Below are 7191 nucleotides of genomic sequence, written 5' to 3' on the forward strand. Positions count from 1 at the left end.
CACTTTAGCGATATCAGAAAACGCATCAGGCATCGATTCTGCTACGTTCTGAAGATCGAGAATTCTCCGCACATCAATTTTGGACTGTGCAGTTCGGAGATCAAGATGAGACAGAGTGGGGACAGACCACGACAATTCCTGTCGTTCCTGGTGAACATTGATGTTCTTATCTCCCCCTAATGACGGGAAGACTGTCTCATTGAAGTGACAATCCGCAAATCTAGCGGTAAAGAGATCGCCTGTCACGGGTTCTAAATAGCGGACAATCGTTGGAGAATTATATCCAATGTAAATGCCTAATCGTCGTTGAGGACCCATTTTGGTGCGCTGTGGCGGCGCAATAGGCACATAAACTGCACACCCAAATATGCGTAAGTGTGAGACATTAGGCTCATATCCAGTCACCATCTGGGACGCAGAGAAGGCTTGAGTGGCAGTGGGCCTCAGACGAATAAGCACAGCTGCATGCAATATTGCATAACCCTAAGCAGAAATAGGGAGATTGGTGCGCATTACCAATGCCCTAGCGACCATTTGAAGTCGTTTAATGGCGGCTTCTGCGAGACCATTTTGGGTGTGAACATAAGGAACTGGATGTTCAACTTCAATCCCAATGGACATGCAATAATCATCGAAAGTTTTTTATGTAAACTCCCCAACATTATCTAAGCTTATAGACTTAATAGGATGATCAGGGTGGTGAGCCCTTAGCTTAATAATCCGGGGCTAGGAGTTTAGAAAATGCAGCATTTCTAGTGGACAATAGCATGACATGTGACCAGCGTGTCGATGCATCAACCAACACCATAAAATATCTAAATGGTCCGCATGGTGGTTGAATAGGTCCACAAATATCACCTTGGATTCGTTGTAAGAATGGTATATTTTCTTTAGTGTCCTTTGCATAGGATGGTCTCGATCCTAATTTTGCTAAAGAGCAGGCTTTGCAGAACGAATGATGGGCTTTAGAAACAACCAATGAGGATTTTGGTTGAGCCACAAAGTCACAAATGACTTTAGAAGTAGAGATCGGAGTAAGGAGAGCAGAGGTGGCATCAAAGCCACCCTTAGGCCGCGGGGGATGGCGGCGCCGGCCTGTGGTGGCCGGACTTGAAGGGGAAAGGCACAGTGAGGCACAGGTGCTCCTCCTTGATCCGAAATTCAAGTTTTACTACTTCTCGTTCTGAAAAATGGATGTCCGTGTGAAGTCTTTAAGATACGGATCATCATATCACAACCTGGGTGTCCCAAACGGTCATGCCAAAGCCTATATGTGTCGGAATCCCATAAATCATCTCTCATAACATGATTGGATTCAATTATTTGAATAGTTGTTGCATACAACCCACTAGATCGACACATAAGATTCTCTAAGACTTTTTTATATCCATAGTCATTAGAGGTGATGCAAAGGAACTCTTGTCCATTCTCACAATGCATTTAATCATGAAAACCATTGGCTCTTATATTTTTGAAACTCAATAGGGTTCTTCGTGCCCTAGGAGCATAAAGAGCTTCGGTGACATTTAAAATTGTGCCATTGGGCAACATAAATTGGGCTGGTCCTCGACCATGAATCAATTGAGATGATCCAGCCATCGTAGTCACGGAAGATCGAGATGGTGTCATCCATAGAAATAGCTGTCTATTTCAAAGGATAGTATGTGTAGTTGCACTATCCACGAGGCATTCTAGCTCTCCGGGAAACATACTGAAAAATAATAAAGTTCGAAATTAAAACATGTCCAAGACAGTGAATAAAATAAATCGAGACTTTATTAATACTAGCCAATGATTACATCAAAGTTTCTTGACCAAAATCTAATCCAACATAAAAATCAAACCGTAGACAAATCGTAGTCACTCAATCCGTTCGTTAATTTCAATTTAGTTGTGACCAGGTAAGGTAAGGCGAGATTTTGGTGGAGCGTTGCTCACTTTTAAAACCTTCTCTCAGATCAAACCTTGCCTAGACATCACAAGTACTCTTGAGTATGCCTAGAGGGAAAAGTTAATACGAAAAGTCATTTTATTGATTTAAGGCATAATTGCCATTACATAATGCTTGGAAATATAAAGGACTACACTAAGCAAAATCTGCAGCATCCTTGTGTAATTCTTTGTCAGATTTGAAGTCCGCTATGGTGAGATTGACATTGGCATCATCACCATCATCTTCTTCTTCAGCAAGATAGGCTTCATGCTCTCTAAAGTCTCTATATGCCTTGTAATGCGCAGCTAATTGTTTGCTAGTGCATTGCTTGAACCAATTCTCACTTGATCCACATCGATGACACATGTCGTTGTGATTTCCTCCCCTTAATTGAGGTGCATTATTTGCACTTGGGTGGCGTCCTCTAGAGGAGTTGGCGCCATTCCCACGGCCTTGGGTGGCTCTTCCAGGTCCTGGAGCCCCACGGCCTCTCCCACGTTGCTATGTATTGCCACGTGTTCGTCCTTCATTCTGATGATTACCTTCCTTTGTGGGGCTGTTATATGGACCAAAACGTCCGTTGTGTCCCTTAATTTTAGGGTTCCGCTCCTTGCACCTTCCTTTGGGTGCATTATTATAATTCGCCTCTTGAACGCTCTTAGTTCCTATAGGCCTTGAATTATAATTCCTCACGAGAATATTATCATGTTTCTCAGCTACAGACATCACATTAATTAGCTAATGAAACCTCGTGATCCGTCCAGTATTGAATTCAGTTCGATATTGCTTGGATAGAAAAATAGCTGAGACGGGGAAGGTGGAGAGAGTTTTCTCAATTAGTTCTTGCTCTGTGACAGGTTGTCCACAGAACCCCAACATGGTTTTGAGGTGCAGAACTTTTGAATTATATTCAGCTACAGACTTGAAATCAGCGAATCGTAGATCCATTGAACTTTCAAGTCAGGGAGAAGGGTATCCTTAACATTACCAAAACGCTCTTCTAGCGCAACCCATAATTCTCTAGCATCCTTGATTGCCATGTACTCCAATCGGAGTGATTTATCCATGTGGCTTCTCATCAAGAATAGTGCGGTGGCATTATTCGTAGCAGTACGCTCAAATAAGAGGTCGGGATTTGGTGCCTGAATTATGGGAAGGATCCCTTTTGAAGTGAGGTGGTTCTCAACATCCGTAACCTAACTATGATATTCAGAGCCAGTTGTGTCAAGCATAGGAAAGTCAAGCTTTGGCTTCGACATACTGAAATAAGAAGAAGAAATATATTAGTTTCGGAGTTAAAACTTCCACGACAACTAATAAATAATAAGATTTCCGAGCTCTGCTACCAAGAAATTGATTTCCAAGAATGATTGGATTAGACCGAAACAATGATGTTTATATGGTCGTTTAATCGATGCTTACGGACGCTCTTAGTCCGAAGTCTTACGAACGCTCTTAGTTCATTTGTAGCGTGAATCCCCACGATTCCGCTTTCTCAAAATCGAACCCACGTTATAAGAAAGGTGGGATGTAGAAGAAGGGAGGTTTTCAAGTCCCTGAAGAAAAGAAGAAGGAATTAAATTCGGAAAGCGGGAACTTTAATTATAAAAACTTACTTGGTTAATTGAAGCTTGAAACCTTGATTACTTAAGTTTGGAGTTGATTTGGTGATTGATGGAGGCAGCTTTGGATGGCTCGGTGGTGATGGCAGCAAGGTATTTTGGTTGCTGCCAAGGGTTGTAGGGATGTAGACCGAAAGCTGCTTCAATCCGGGGTTAGGATTGCAGAAGCAGTTCAATCCTAAGCTAGGATTGCAAACGGTTAGCAATCCTGGTCGTAACAGATGGCTGAAAAGGGGCTGTAGGTGCAGTAGGCTCGCGGCAAGTCTACAGGGGCAGTGCGCAAGGCAGCAGGGGCTGCTGTGGGGCTGCAGGGGCAGCGATACAGCATGGAGCAGATGCACGGGCGCGGGGCTACAGGGCAGCAAACGGGCGCAGGTGCGTGCAGGCAGGCAAGCACGCAGGCTGGTAGGTAGGCTGGCCAAGAAGGCTGGAGGAGCAGGCCGGCTAGCAAGGGGCTAGGTGTTGCGGCAGTTTTGGTGAAAAAAGGTTTTTGGTTTTTGCTATGTGGTTAGAGTCGTGCTGATAACGTGTTTAAGTAAAAGGGAATCGAGAGAGAATGTAGAGAGAATTGTGTGTCGTATTATTGAGAATAGGAGCCCTATATATAGGGATTACAAGTACATATTCTAATGTTACAAGGAATACTAATCCGCGTAGGATTAGGAATTCTAGAATCTTCTCTCCTATTACTACTCCTAGTTTGATTAGGCACACTAATAAATGATTTCCTTCAACACAAAGAAAATTTTCTTATATTTTAATTGGAGTTATAAACTCTTAAAAATAAGGTTAAAGCTAAAGAGGAACAGGTGGAGAAGAAGATCCGCAAGTATAAGAGGAGGGGAAAGGCTTTGAGTTTTGATTCAAATCTGGAAGCTTCAGCTAATGAGGCTGTTAATGTGCAAGGAACAATGCAAGTAGGGGAGGGTGAGTCTGTTCCACGTGTGGAATCTCCGGTTGCAGAGGGAAAGGTAGAAGGTGAGGAATCACTTTCTACAAGTAGTTTATTTTGATTTTGGGTCGCAAAAACTAGTACCTTAGTTGTTACCTTTTATGCCTGCTTCGAGCTTTCTGGTTTTTGTTAGAATAATGGTGAGTGGATTTCCTAAAAGGTGGGTGTACTCGGGACTGGGACGCTAATAGTTTAGAATAGGGTTTTTGTGGTTCTAAGAAACGATTGCTTTCTGTCAACCCCATAGGGGTGTTTCGTTTTTGTACTGCTCGCTGAATCTAATAAAATGGCTGACCTATTTTAGTTCAAAAAAAAAAAAAAAAACTCTGAAATATGTTTACTCAACTCATTCTTGTGCTTTGCTTTACTCGACCCTTTTATATACGGCCTAGGGTCGGCCCTGAGATTTCTGGGGCCCTAGGCGAACAAAAAAAATAGGGCTCATGAGGTTGTGATCTATATTTTACTTCTTTTAGTCCCATAATTCCTTTTAGTGAAGTAATAAAATTGTAATACCCAGTTTCCCTATATTGCTATAGTATATGAAATTATTGGTGAGATAAAGAAATAAATGTTGTACCAATTATGAAAGAGACGTTGATGTTTGTGGTGGTTGGGAATTGACTTCTTGATAAACATTAAGAGGTTGCAGCAGCAGTGGCCATTTTTGTAACAGGAGGAAGCAAAGCATTAAATCACACTTAGAATTCAATCTATGCATGTACTTATCCAACAAGTGGACTTAGAAGAGGTGCATAAGTCATTGATGACTTTTGCTTTTGCTCTTATCATTTTGGTGTTGATTACAAATTTACACAATCACATACAAACATCAAACATGATTACTGCAGACATTGATTTTATTTTTGCTTTTGGTTTTTACTTTTGTTAGGCAACTCCTTTGTATTTTTTTTTTGGGCAATAACTCCTTTGTATTTTGAATTGAGGGAAATTTAGGCAGCAATTATCCACTTTCACTTTCAAGGCATGCACTGACAGTCTTGACTGTGTGGATATATATGAGTTCACCAGATACAGAAATCACTTGCAGATTTGAGTTTTGAATAAAAAACTTGATCTTGGATTTTGATTTCTGCTACGTGTTTGGTTACTTTTTTGAGGTAACTCCTTTGTGTTTTGAATTAAGGGAAACTTAGGCTGTAGTTGCATGAGTTCATTGCAGTAGCCATAACTGTTAATTTGATTCTTAACCTAATATAGCACCTCATAAAATTTCTATTGGAAAAAGGATTAAAATATGCTCAATGCTCATAATCACTGATTAACAATTAGATAAAGTCTACATAAGAGCCTCTTAGCAATATCAAAGGCTCTTAGCAATATCAAAAATAAAAGCTTCATTCAATTTTTTAGAAACTTTCTGCCCCGTAGCATAGTCTATATTGAGTCCCTGACTGTACATACATGTACGTTTGCAAGCATAATTAGCTATAATGGGCCACGCTCATTGTATTGCCAAAGGTACTAATTCCAACTAAAGGAATGACATGCAGACACACCGCCAGGCGGGCTACAACCTCAGCGTCGGACCATCTCCAGATCACCGTCGACGCGCCGCCACGCGCCACGCCAAGATAGCATCAGAAGCTCCTGAAACTGGGAACTGAAGCATATCAGTCCCACATCGAAAACCAAGACAAGATCAGTCTCTCCCTCACCAATAAAAGGTTCTCTCCTCTCTCCTCATTAATTACGCATTCAATACTTACCTACTGTTACTTTGTCAACATAAATACATCGACTAACTTAGGCATCGGAGAGTTGAAGACCGCCCGGCGCGGTCTCCCTCTGACGCCCATTGTATTTTATTTGACAGGTAACGGAAACTACAATAAACGACACAAGTATCGATCCGCCCATCGGATCAGCGTTAGCTAAGGTCCAGCTACCGCTAGACTTTTAGACATCAACATTGGCGCCGTCTGTGGGAATTCTTGAACTAAAAATCATCCCACTACAATCACCATGACTAACGGTAGCGGGGGAAACGCTGAAGAGCAGGCGGAGCTCCCCGCAATTTCCCAACCCTCCGACCCCGCGATCGGAGTTAACCGCGCACTATTCACAACCCCGGCCAATCCCGGCGGTGAGGCAAATCCAGGCAGCAGCCGCCCGTCAGGCCAGGATCTCGTCACCATGTACGAGATAGCACTGGCGGATCTTCATAAAACAGAGAGCGCGAGGAGGAGCGCAGGGAGAAGGCTGAAGCCCAAGGACAGATGGCTGCGCTCATGGCGCGTTTCGAGGAACTAAAAAACACTTTGGCGGCCACCAACCGCCCGGCACAAAGCGAGCAGTCACACAGCACCAGGCGTAGTCGACCCAGCGCCGGCACAATGGCGCTAGGGCCGGTCATACAAATGCATGTACCGCTGAACCCACCTGGGTTGTCGGGAATGGGACCGCCACCCATACCCCAGCTAATGTTAGAACAGGTGGTGGAATCACTTCCGCACGCCAACCGCTTGAATGCCAGGGCAAGGACTGAGGGTGATCCGCCCATACCTGGGCGCAAGCCAACTCGGCAGGTCAGTCAGGCCGATTCCGCCGGCGATGCAACCACCCATCTATTGGAAAGGATGCACAAATTGGAGCAGAGGTTGATCCGGGCGGAGACGGGCGTCCCGACGTCAACTCGGAACCCGCTATTCACTTCCAGACCC

The sequence above is a fragment of the Rosa chinensis genome, chromosome 7 (assembly GCF_002994745.2).
Source record: "Rosa chinensis cultivar Old Blush chromosome 7, RchiOBHm-V2, whole genome shotgun sequence".
Taxonomy (NCBI): domain Eukaryota; kingdom Viridiplantae; phylum Streptophyta; class Magnoliopsida; order Rosales; family Rosaceae; genus Rosa; species Rosa chinensis.